Raw genomic sequence first — 13411 nt, forward strand, 5'->3', positions numbered from 1 at the left:
AAGAAACTTCCCTTATTTGGACTCCTACTTTTTGATACTCAAAATATCCCCCATTCTACTAACTCATAGGTTTTAAACTAATGAGGACAAATATGTAAAATAAAAATCCCAAACCATTAATCACCCACTAACACACGTTTGCCTCAACAGTTCACATCATTTTATCTTCACATAAAATTGCTCTAAACTTTTAACTACACGGTTAACTCTCTCATTTGAATTCAGATTTCAAATCCCACTCATCTTTATTTCATTCAATCCAATGGATGCAGTTAAAAAGATAATCACCAAGTCATTACACCCTTTCTCCCTATGTTTTTTAATAAAAAAATTAAATCTCTTGGATTACATAAACTGAGATTTTGCTCTCAAAGTCTACAACTTTTCTTCTTTTGAGTTCAATTTGAGTTCCATTCATTGTTGTCCAATTTTTTAATGCCCTGGTTTGCAAGCCTTATAGAATCTAAGGTGAGTAGGCTGGCTTTTTATTTATTTGTAATAAAATTTATTCCAGAATTTTTTTGAACAAAAAGTTAGATGGATTTAAAAAAAGAGCCACATAGCACACTGTTGATGCCTACCGGCTGCTTGACCATCCATCACGGTGATGCTTGTGCACTTCTCGGAAGAATGTGGAGGTGTGTCATACCTTGGGTGTGTGATTGGAATATGAGTCAATTTTAAGGAAATTACCAAGGATAAGTGAAGTCGCCACCAATCATTGAATTTTTCTAAGGTGTGATGCCTGACTCTATTTGATTTTATTACCGATCCTAAGCTAAGAAAAATGTCGTTTTTCCTAATCAAATGTGGATGGGTAAAAAATCTTAATTCTCGAATTCGGAAGTTTGATTACGTGTGGGGAAGGTGTTAGGTACCCCACAACGCCTGTCTGTAAACAGTCCTTTATTTTGGTAAAATCATAATTTTCGGACATTAGCAGTTAAAAGCGATTTATTGGCACTAGCTTTTGGGGTTTTAAGCGAATTGGGCTTTGAGGTTTGGATTTGGAAAAGGTGTGGTCTCGATCGATGCTTCCCAAGTGTGGTTGGAATTGTTGCCGAATTTCCACGGCAAAAATTCGACAGCATCTTGCCTTATTTTCGTGGCAAAAATCTGGTAGTGCTTTGCCTCAGATGCATTATAGCACACAAAATGCTATTCTCACCAAGCTTTCGACGTGAGAATACAGCAATGGGGATGCCCCATTTTCATGGAGAAAATCCCGCAGAGTTTCCTGTTTGGTGCGCTATGGCGCATCGATAGGGTTTCATGTCTGTGTATACGATGCGTGCCATCATGCTCATGCAAGGATGAGCTGAAGCCCTTTGAAGCACTAAGCACATTGATACATGTTGCATACATAGGGAAACCGATGTCACTTGGTGACATGGATTAGGATAGTCACACTACGGTGACTATGCACATAATATGACATGAATATGCACCTATAGCAAATGCCTTGAGCATATACTCATGCCACAAGGTCAAGAACACTCATGACTAGAGAAGTTTGATCACGTAGCCACGAGAGTCCATCATACAAAGTGCACATCACCTACACACACATGCAGGCATATATACATACATACATACATACATATATACATCATGCACAATGCTATCACACAGAGCAGGAAACATAAATAGACATTGCCAACGTTCCGAGGGTATGGCCCAGCAAGGTACAGGAAATGTAAAACAGACATTGCCATACCTAAGGAATGCGGCCCAAGAAAAGAGCAAAAAATTAAAGGGTACAAGGAGAGGGGGAGCCTTAATACAAGCTCTAGAGAGAGAGAGAGAGAGAGAGAGAGAGAGAGAGAGAGAGAGAGAGAGAGAGAGAGAGAGAGAGAGAGAGAGAGAGAGAGAGAGAGAGAGAGCCACTTAGGAGGGGCTAGGCTCCTTAATCTACTAAACATTGCCCTTTATGGGTTTGCATCTTCTTGCTTGCATCCTTACCCATTTTGCTTATGCCTAGGAGGTTGCACCCTTGCTCTAAGTGTCCATGCTCCATGCATGTACATGCAATAGCAAAAGAAACAAGCTAGCAGACAAACAAAGAAACAAATAGAAGAAAAGTGCGCTAAAAGACAAGCTAACAAAAGATGCCAAATGGGGGCAAACAAGCATGTTATAAAAAATAAAATAAAAAAGGGTTTCCTAGGATGGCAAATGTAGGTTTGGATCAAGTGTCCATAGTTCCATTGGATTGGAGCAAAGAAAGCCAAACAGGTGGCACAGAGCAAGCAAGGCAAGCATATGAACATCGCACAAAGTAGAGAAAGGTGTGCTTCAAGCACACCAACACCACAGAGGTGTATCTCACAAATGGTAACACCTAAATAATCCACAAGAGGGACAGATCCAACCACACAAGCAAATGGCCCCAAAGACTGACTAGCACAAACCCACGAAGGGCACAAAGCATGGCAAAGCCTAGATCTAGACAAGCAAACATGGATATAAAGCATATAAGTAAGTAAGCAAACTAGACATGCACAAAGGAAATGATCCAAACTCTTTGATATAGGCCTAGGTGTATAGATGTAGGCCTAAATCACAAGATCTAGATCATCATCCTACCAAAAGGGCCAAAACACAAGAAAAATGAGATAACAAGAGATAAAAAGGCTTTAGAAGCACATGGCATAACAACCAACATGTAGATCCAGACACATGAACATGGCATAGAGCACACAAAGATATAGATCTAGGCATAGACATGACAAGGAGTACATAAACACATAGATCTAGGCATAAACATGGTAAGGAGTACATAAACACGTAGATCTAGGTATAAACATGGCAAAAAACACATATATGGATCTAAACACAAACACAAAATTTAGACATATCCTAACCCAACAAGGCTAGGCCAACATCATCAAAGCAATAAAACATGCTAAAAAGTAAGGAGACATGCTAAGAAAGCCATAAGCAACAGATATACTATGGAAAACAATAAAGCATATTATGAAGTAAGATAAAGCAAAGGGTGTAGATAGTAGCTAAAAAGCTACATCTACACCCTTAAAACCTCAAATCCAAGGTCTTCAGACTAATGAGAGGAAAAAGAGTGTAAGAAATATACCTCTTGATTGTTGAGAGAAGAGAGGAATCAAATGTTTTTTGATGTGTTTTTGGGAGAGGAATGTAGAGAAAATAGAAAGAATCTACCTAGAATCCAGCTTCAAAATTGCCCAGTTTCATTTTATTTTATTTTATTTTATTTATTTATTTTTATTTTTTTGGATATGAGGGGGTCTTTGGGTATTTCTAGCAAGATGATGACCTTTCAGCTTCGACGGCCACTTAGTGGCCGCCGCCTTATAATAGCTTGATAGAGGCCTTCCAGAGCTTAGATTGGGTTGATCTAGGTGTTGGAAAGGTCTGGATGTTTAGTTTTTGGAAAGCTAAAGAACTTTGAAATCCACCGGTTGGATCAAAAGTTATGGCCTTAGGAATTGAGCTAATGCGCCCGCATAGTTTTCAAGATATCTCAACCGTTTTGACTCTGATTTCGACTCGTGAATAGTCATTGGAAATGGGATTCAATAATCTTTGCAATGATTCTATTCTCGACCTGTTCTGACAGTTGGATCAAAATTAGGATCTTCGAGGCCCTTAGGAGTCAACCTCGAGTTAAACTTGGTCAAAATTGACGAAAATCACCGAGTAGCTCGAGTTTGATGTAGAAACATGAAAAATGTTGTTTTGGGATGATTTTGACCAGTTTTAACTTTTAGTCAACTCCGGGTTGACCAGGGGCATTTTAGTCAATTTGACATGAAATGGCACTTCGAGTGCTCTGATACTTGAACGGGTTGCGCCACGTCAATCTGGATGTTTCCACGGCCCCATGGAAGAAAGTTAATATTTTAAAGATTTTCTGGGTCCGGCATGCAAATCAAGGGCGGGCAAAATACGGTAGCTACACACATGTGAAGCATGTGTGATGAGGCTAGTTTGTATTTTACTTTAGTTATGGCCACTTTAAGAGTTTTCAAATGAAGTGGTTGGCTATTAGATAGTTTTAGTAGCATTAATTTTTACTAATTTCATAAATTCATGTTTAGTTATTTGTCATATTTATTGTTGTGATATTTTATTAAATAAATACTAGCTACATCACATGCGCTTCATGCATGCTAATATATATATATATATATTTGATTTTAGTGTCATAATTTGCCATGCGTCCCAATTTGAAGTTTACACATTTGTCCACAAATATTATGCATTTACAAATTGTTGATATAGCCTTGAGTGTGATAAGGCTAGCTTAAAAAAAAATCCATATATATCTATGAACATGTGAGATCAATCACGGTAACTATGATCATATGAGTTTAATCATGGATGAATTATTATCCAAAATAAACTATTATACCTGGATGAATTAATCAAGAAAAGCAAATGGGATCAACTTAGAAATGTGAGATAAGGGATCTCCCCAATCCCTAAGGAGGGAGGAATAACATTGGAGAAAAGCTTGAAGATGAATGTCAAAAGAAAATTCTGATTTAATTAGGGAATGTCAGAATTTTGGTAGAGTTTTAAGAGTCTTTCCAAAGTTAAGGAGAATTAAGGTTGCTGAATGATGGGTGTTCTCCTCTATTTATAGAAGAATTTTTTACTTAAAAAAATAAGCTAAATCAGCTTAAAAATTCAGCAAAAACATAGTGCGAAAATCCTAAAAATAAAAAGAAGAAGAAGATTTGGATAAGAATTGAGCTGAATTTTTAAATCAGAACGTGCTTTAGTATTTTGAGCATATTTCTCTACTCAAAATTAGGATTGCAATGAAATTTGGACGGATGAAGGAAACTTCAATTCTCTACAATTGTGCCAGAAATAGCCTAGTCCGAATTTGACTTTTACCATGCCCAAATCGTCTTGCAACGAGTCTATATATTGCTAATTTCAGTAGCACCTTTTTGAAGTGTTTTTCAAGTCTAAAATTGTATTTGGACAAATTTTTAATCTATTTTCATGATAAATCATATTCCAAAGGGATAATTATTATCTTGAAAATAATTACTTTAAAATCCTATTATCTGATGGTCTTTAGATCTTATCAACTTAGTTTTAATCCCATGCAGCAAATTATTTTTTAAGACAAAGACTCACTCAACCAATCAAAAAAATTCATTTAATTAATTTTAATTAGTGAACAATCAAAATTTATTTCCATTAATCATGTGTGATAGGCTCCGCCAATTAGAATGCTTGTTTACTGTTAAAACTTAAACTTGCGATATCTTTCAATCCAATCATACGATTGAGAAACTGAGCATATCGTTGTGTTTGTTAATACCTCAAGATCATTTTATGACATGTGATAAATGAGTTAAATTATGGATGCAAAATAGGGTATTTACAATACCAATAATAGATAAAAGATAAAGTGGAGAGAACAATTGATTTAGAAACTGAGCGTTTCGGTCTAATACTTTTCTTTTTTTCTTTTTATTTATTTATTTATTTTTTTAATCAGGGTTAAGCTTTTGTCCTTTAAAAAAAAAAAAAAAAACTGTCAAGTTAGGTAACTAACTTTATACAAATCTCAATGTCGGAAGTATTCGGTCGTTACACTATTTTTGGCATGCCGACAAATTGGCGATTGAGACGGATCAAGTTTCAAGGACTAAGACAGTTTCATTGTGGAAGATGGAAACTCTATATGCTGTTCAACCCAAAGACTCATCTAAACTACAATTCAATCAAATATAAAATACAAAACAGACACAGCACCCTCTAATATAATTATTTACATAAAAAGAATTGGGTCAAAAAAAATTAGCACAATCTATTAAACAATAAAATTTCAATATAATCTTTGGAAAATATCTTTCCCATTGTCATCTTCATTGTTGTACATGATATGACATGGCTTCAAACCGTTGGCAGGAGTCAGATGTTCCAAAAGAAACTCATTTGTGAACTATGGTAAAATTCATCCGATTGTGAACTATAGTAATTATCATTGCATGTTGCAAGTACTGTTACCAAACCACAAATTTACTCTATCTTAGCAAATAGAAAAAGAGGCTAAAGCAAGGAAAAAAGAAGAATGATTCATGTAAAGCTTTACATAGGTGTTTGAATGGATCTAAGTGCTATATAATGTCTTAGTTGTAACCTTAATAGAGTAGACAACTCATTTAGCCCAAGAAAACTTTTTTCAAAATAAAAAGAGAGCAAGAACGAAGCATTGAAAATATTAGTAGGCCACAACCCGAAAATCAAAGAGAATGGTGAAGGACCCTCAAAATCAAATTGCTATCTCTGTCTCGGCGTTCCACGATTCTTTTTTTTTTTTTTTTGGATGCAGCAGTTCTGTTTTTTTGTAGAATACAAATTGTCTGGGGTAGCAAAGCCACAGGTAGAAGAGGAGTGGGGGAACAACAGAGAAAGATATTAGTTAGGCTAAGTTTGTGTTTGAGGGAGAGACAGAGACTAAGAAATAGGTTTTATCAGGTTTCAAGGAGAAATAGTTATTGGTTAGGAGAGGGTTTTACTTTTTTTTTTTAATAATTTTATTTTTTTAAATAATGCTGATGTGGAAAAATGTGGGAGTTTCAAAAGTTTCGGTTTTATATATATATATATATATAGATAAGAATCCAAATTAATTAATCCTTTAAATTGTTTCTTGACTAGCCATTTAATTCAAGCTATTTAAGGATATCTAATTAATGTACGTGTGCTATTAGTTTAATGACACATTCTCTACTTTAGGAATTGTTTTTAATTATAGGGTAATGTACTACCAAAGAAATATTTTTTGGATTTTTTGTTGTTGTAATTATTTAGTCATTATTCATTTAGTAATGCATAATTTATTATTATTACATTTACTAATAATATAATTAGTAATATATATTTTCAAAACTGATTGACAAATAATAATGAATAAAAATTAATACACCATTAATTTTAGTAGTTTTTTTTTTTTTTTTTTTTGTTATACAAGATAGAAATCTACTCTAGCCTAATCTAAGTATATATGTGTGTGAAGCTCTCTCCTGGAGACTTGAACCTCGACTCTTGCCCCCCACACCCCACAAGCACTTATACTTGTAGAGTAATAATCGCACTAAGGACATGCGGTGGTAATTTTAGTCGTATTAAATACACAATACTTTGTAACCTATCATTAATATCATTAAAGTTTTTTTCTTTTTACTCTTGGACTTCTTAAAACATTTATGGATAATTTTAGTAGTACTAAACACAAATATTTGATTAATTGTAACCTATCACTAATATTATTGATAGTTTTTTCTCTTGAACTTGCTAGAATGTTTATGGGAGTAGAAATTAATTGTCTTTATTATTTTTTACTAATTATGTTTCTGAAATCAAAATGGATTTTAAAGATTTTAACACATGTCATTCTCATATGCTTTGAGAGAAGTACATGTGTCATTATTGCATGCAACCTCATATTTCCCATTGCAAAAATAATTACATATTTCAAGCTTCATTGTAAATTTTTTTTTTTTTTTAACTTGAATTACTAAAATTTCTTTTCAAAAAAAAGTTGAATTACCAAAATGTTAGATTTTATATTTTCATGTCTTGTTTTTATGGGAAGAAATTAACTGGTTTCACCATTGTCATCTCATGGAATATAATATATAATAATTCAAATAAAAATAAATTGAACATAGGATTTTTAAGTCTTTTGAAAGATGTATGTTAGAAATTTAGACCCCTTAAAACACACAGATTGCGTAGCCTAGATTAATTAGCCAAGTTGTTACTTAGTCAAATTAAGCAATTCTAGGTTAAAACAATCCAAACAATCATATCAAAGTATAAAGCAGCGGAAAATAAATAACACAAGATATGATCACCCAGGAAACCACACGGTAAAAACCTGGGGAGGATTTGACCCACCGATCCTCAAGGCTAACCTGAATTCACTATGAAAGAATTGAAGTTCGTACAAAAGGACTACAAGCTCCCCGCTCGACTTCCTAATGCTACCCACCAGTAGAACTTCCTGACACGACCACGCGCAGGCTCTGAATCCACGGACTACTTCTTTCTTGAATTCTTCATCAGCTACAAGCTCCCCGCTTGCTTTTCTTTTAAGTTCCAATGGTTGCAACAGTAATGATCTTCAAGATGTTGAAATAATCTCTACCATGAAAACCCTAAGTTTTGTGTAAAGGAAAGCTCCTCAAAGATCTCACACGAGATTCACACAAAACAGCAATGTATGAGCAACAAAGACTAGTGTCAAACTGTCAAAGACACCACCTTCAAAGAAACGTGGCTTAAGGGTTTGCTTTATATACTGGGTAAATAACATAGAAACCCTAACGTCCTTAATGGTGGGCTGAGTTGGAAATTCTGCAGAAATCGAACATTCTGCTCGATTCGATCGATCGAGTCTATTCTTCGATTCGATCGAGCCAGGCCGAAAGTCACTAAGTACTTCTGCAGCCACTGGATTCCAACTTTACATATAAACCCAACTTTGAGCAAGTCTAAACAAGACTAAAAGTGTTTTGATCATGGTTTGCCAACATTACAACATTAGAGTTCTAAATACATAAAATCCTAAATCTTTAGAACCTAACAAAACTCTTTTTGGCAATCGTCTACTAATTAGATATATACAACTTTCTCTTATATTCTCATATACATACGAAATTTTATTTGTAGCAATTATTTGAATTTTAAATATTAAATAAAGAGTTTAAAATATTTATGTTGAAATAGAAGATATATAAAGTTGAAATCAAGTATACAATAGTATTATTATTATAATAGATAAAAGATATATATAAATTAAATGGATGTGTTGAAGGCATTTATAGATTAAATTGTATGCATAATTCAAAAAAAAAAAAGTATTTTTTAATAATAAGTAAAGAAGATATATGTCCATTTGCTTATCCATAAACTTGAGGGTTTTTGTGTAGAGATGGATGGAATTAAAAAATAAAAAAAATAAAAATAAAAAAAAAAAAAAATAAAAAACTTGAAAATTTTAGAGAGATAGAAAATAGGTGTTTGGAGAAAAAAGACCAAATTAATTTTTGGTTAAACTTATTTAAAAGTAAAAAATTTATAATAATAAGTGGTTAAGGATCATTTTGTGAATGACCAAAATAACTAAAGATATATAACATAACTTATCAAATTATTCAAACAATTTTTGTCAATAAATCATTTAAATCACCTGTAAACATGGATTTTACCAAAAAAAAAAAAGAATTTAAATTGACATAATAATAATAATAAAAGAAGTAGAAAAAAGAAAAGAAGAAAATCCTATATATATATATATATAAGAGAGAGAGAGAGAGAGAGAGAGAGATGAAAACGTAAAATGAAGGTGAAAAGGTTAGAGAAAGTATAACAATTGATGATGCCAAAAATCATCAATTAGTCACACAGTCCTCATGTGTTCAAGACAACATCTGCTAAACAAAACAAAGAAGACCTCGTAAAGAGTACCAGTGTGGTACCAGCCAAATACCCTCTGAAGATCAAGTTAGAGAACCTTCAAAACTTTAGAGTGCCAAAGCTGGGGAAATTATGCGTACCTTGGTTTGTGAGGGTTTTGGGGTTTTTATAGTATGTAAAGTTGACAATCGTTCCTTGGCATAAAGGGCTTTTCCTTAAAGGGGAATATCTTCATTAATGCGTGCATCTTGCGGGATCCTTTCCTTGTAGGAGTCCCCTTAATTATGGATAGTCATGGAGCACAAGATGTTTTCTTATATATTCATGCGTGGGGGCCAAGCAAGGCCACATCAGATCCGTCAAAGGTTTACCCATCCCCTTCAGCTTCCTTCTGTCACCTTTTTAGCTCGTCTATACATCCTGGTCATTTCATTCAAGCGTCATTGATCTCAAGGTGCACCCATCACCCTTGAGGTGGAACCATCGGCTTTATGGTGTCATTTACGGTGCACAAGTAAGGTCGTCGAGTCCATTGGGTTTGTCAGCTTTGCCTTGAATTTATCAAATTTCTAGAATTACCCTTATCAGATGCCCCCTACTCCATAGTTCTGTCAGCTAAAGCTGACGAATTATGGAGTTTGATTTGTAGCTCTTTTATTCTTATTTTTTATTTTTTATTTTTTTTATTTTGAAAAAGGAAGGAGTATTTATGGATGATTTCTCGAGCAGCCATTATTAAATGCTAGAACACGTGGCACAAGCTAGTTAGCCTTGTTCATGGACGAGGGTGTCGCTTCGTCTTCCGTGCATTCTTCATCCTATATATATCTCACCTCATCCCCTCATTCTTTTTGTTAGGAATTTAGACCCTTAAAAACACAGATTGCGTAGCCTAGATTAATTAGCCAAGTTGTTACTTAGTCAAATTAAGCNAAGTCAATTCTTCTAACACTTTTTTTTTTTCATTTATTTTTTTCTACAGTATTAATCAACTCCAATACATCATCAAAGCTTTGCAGATTTCTAAAAAAATGAAATGATTTAGCACGCGAGTGTATATATATATATATATAATGTTAATAGTATAGAATATTACACACTAAGATACTTGGCAATTTTTGTTTTCTCCTTACTAAATGGCATGATTTTCAGACCTGTACCAATCAATGAACTAGAAAAGGAAGAGGTTCAAGGTTTTTAAGGTTCGACTGAGATTCAATCAAAGTCGAACCGTGATAATGTCATACTTAATTTAATAATAATAATAAAATACAAGTAAAGGTATTAAAAATGACAAAAGTTAACAAAATTTTACTCAAAATATGTCTAAAAAAATTAAACAACTTTCAAATGAATTTTCACCATTTTTATAAGGATAGAAAATTATAAAAGTGATGATGCACAAAAATCGTCAGTGAGTTGATCGTCCACATATGTGACAAGGGTGTACTGAAGAACAAAAGAGAAGAACCAATCAAAGGGCATCGGTGGGGTACCGGCCAAAACCCTTCGAAAATTAAGTTAGTGATAGAAGGATTTCCAAAAGCTCAAGAGTGCAAGAGCTAGGGAGAATTCACGTACCTCAGGAAGGGCAAGGTTTGTGGTTTATATAGTGGGAGAGAGCTAACCTAAATCCCTTGATACAGGAGAATTTCCTTGTAGAGAGAAGGGTCCCGAGATACTCGGGATCACCTTTCCATGTATAAGAGATTTGATTGCGTGATAGGGCCTTTGGTCGTGATCTACAAGTAATTTCCATGTAAGGATGCCTGAGTGAGCCCCATGCAAGCCCCATGGAAACCTTAGGGGGATAGATCGTCTGGATCGAGGATTGCCTGATCCGTTGGCCCACGGGTCGGTCATCCCTTTTGGGGTTGGTCATCCCCTTTGGGGTTGGTCATCCCTTTCAGTGTTGGTCATCCCTTTTGGGGTTTGGTAAAAAATTATCCTCATTAACTGCCCCTTACTCTGTGAGTTGTCAGGGTGGCCGACAGGTCGTGGAGTTGTCATAAATGCTTTGCCTTAGTGTCATGCGTCATAAATAGGGGTAATTATATCCTTTTGATAGGACTAGAGACACGTGTCACTTTCTGATTTAGGGAGCCAAGCGTTGCGACACTTTGTTTTTTGTGTCAGACCATCCTATAAATAGTTCAATGCCATTATTGTCTTCATTACTTGAAAATTTTCCATTTTGATCCCAAAGCTCAATCGTCGGTCCCTCTGCTTCGTTGGTTTACTCGTTTGTTTGTTTCTTAGGTATGCTTGATAGTTTCTCTTTTTCTTTTTCCTCTTCTCTCCTTTTTTTTTCTTTTTTTTTTTTAGCTGCATACTTAGGAGGTAGAGTAGAATCTTAGGTTTTATTTGTCACTTGTAGGTGAGAGATGTTTGGAGATAATGAAGCGACGAGTGATCGTACCCCGTCAATCTGCATGGGTTTGGACGACGACTTGTCTAGTCATTCTAGGCTTGGGTACTCATCAGATGATTTAGGTTTCTAATAGGGAGTTAGCGTCTAATCCCTGTCGGAGGAAGCCAGTCCTTCAAGGCTACGCCCAAGGGAGATTATCCTTCTCGATGACTGGTCCATTCATGATTTTCTAGTTAATATGAGCGATGAGGTCTTCAGCAGGCTGAGGCCTCGCTTCCAAATACCTGACAACGTTCCCATTAAGAAGGGTGATATAGGGGAGAAGTGCTATGATGGAAGGTCGTCTGATGTAGGTTTTTTGGAGGCTGCCTTCATAGTGGGGCTGTGTCTACCCCTTTCCTCCTTACATTGTCATTTGGCCTCTTACATGGGGTGTCTGTTAGTCAAAAAGCGCTAATGCTTGGAGGATCTTTATTGAGGCTGAGGTGCTGTGGGGTCAACTTAGTGAAGGCCATCGCTTTCATAGTTTAGAGGAATTTTTCTATTGTTATAAGCCCTAAGGGATCCCTCGATCCAAGGGTTTTTACAATTTCTTATGTCGTTGGGCTGCTTTAAGGTTGATATCTGATATGCTAGACTCCAATCATTAATGGAAGGCTAGGTTCTTCTTTGTGCAAGGGATCAATTGGGTGTGTTGTCTCAACAAGTGGAATAGCATAGAGTCTATGATCACTCTTGGGACTATTGAACAAGTCTGGTGAGTCATTAGGACTGTTTAGGTTGTCGGTTTACATCTTTTATTTGACTAATGTATTCTTCTTATTTGTTTCAGCCACAGTGTGTCTGACGATCCTTCTTGAACAAAAGGCATTCTTGGAAAGGGTCTTTAAGATACCCTTTGAGGAGAGGTCCAGGAAGAAGCTTGTCAATTTAGACACACTTCATGTCTTTCTGTGGTGGACCTGTCCCTTCTAAGGAAGCCCAACGATTAGATCGTATCTCGAGAGTTTGTAAGTGTTTTTCCTCGTTGCTTTCACTTTGTTTTAGTTTGAACTTGTACAATTTCTAACTTGTTCATTGGTTTTAAAGATGGATTCCTTGAAGAACAAGCAAGCTGCCAAGAATAGGCAAGAGGAGATCAAGAAGGTCGTCGCCTTGAGGGCTCAAGGTGGGGGGTCGTCAGCCTTGCCCCTTCATGTCTCCAAAAGGAGAAAACACGCCTTTAATGTTCATTTGTCGGGTAAAGGTTTCAGTGGCTCTTCCACTCGTCCAAAGGCATGGAAGGTTGTGCTAATGCTCCTCGTAATGGATTGGGAAAGGTCTTATGATTTCCCAAGGCCTATTACCCCTCCTCCTCTCCCTTTGCTGGTGAAGGATAAGGAGTATGCCATGGACACCACTTATTCCATCGTCTAAGATGTTGATATGGATGAGTGCTCAGAGCATAAGACCGACCCTTTGGGTGACTCCAGTCTTCACGACATGATGAGGGTATGCTTTTTATTCGTCCCTTTATATAGACTCGTCCCTTTATTTCATTCGTCTATTTTTATATTGATTCGTCCATTTTCAATTAGGGCTTGCTGAGAATGCGAGCTTTGCAAATTCACT

The sequence above is a fragment of the Quercus suber genome, unplaced genomic scaffold, assembly GCF_002906115.3.
Source record: "Quercus suber isolate HL8 unplaced genomic scaffold, Cork oak 2.0 scaffold_133, whole genome shotgun sequence".
Lineage (NCBI taxonomy): Eukaryota > Viridiplantae > Streptophyta > Magnoliopsida > Fagales > Fagaceae > Quercus > Quercus suber.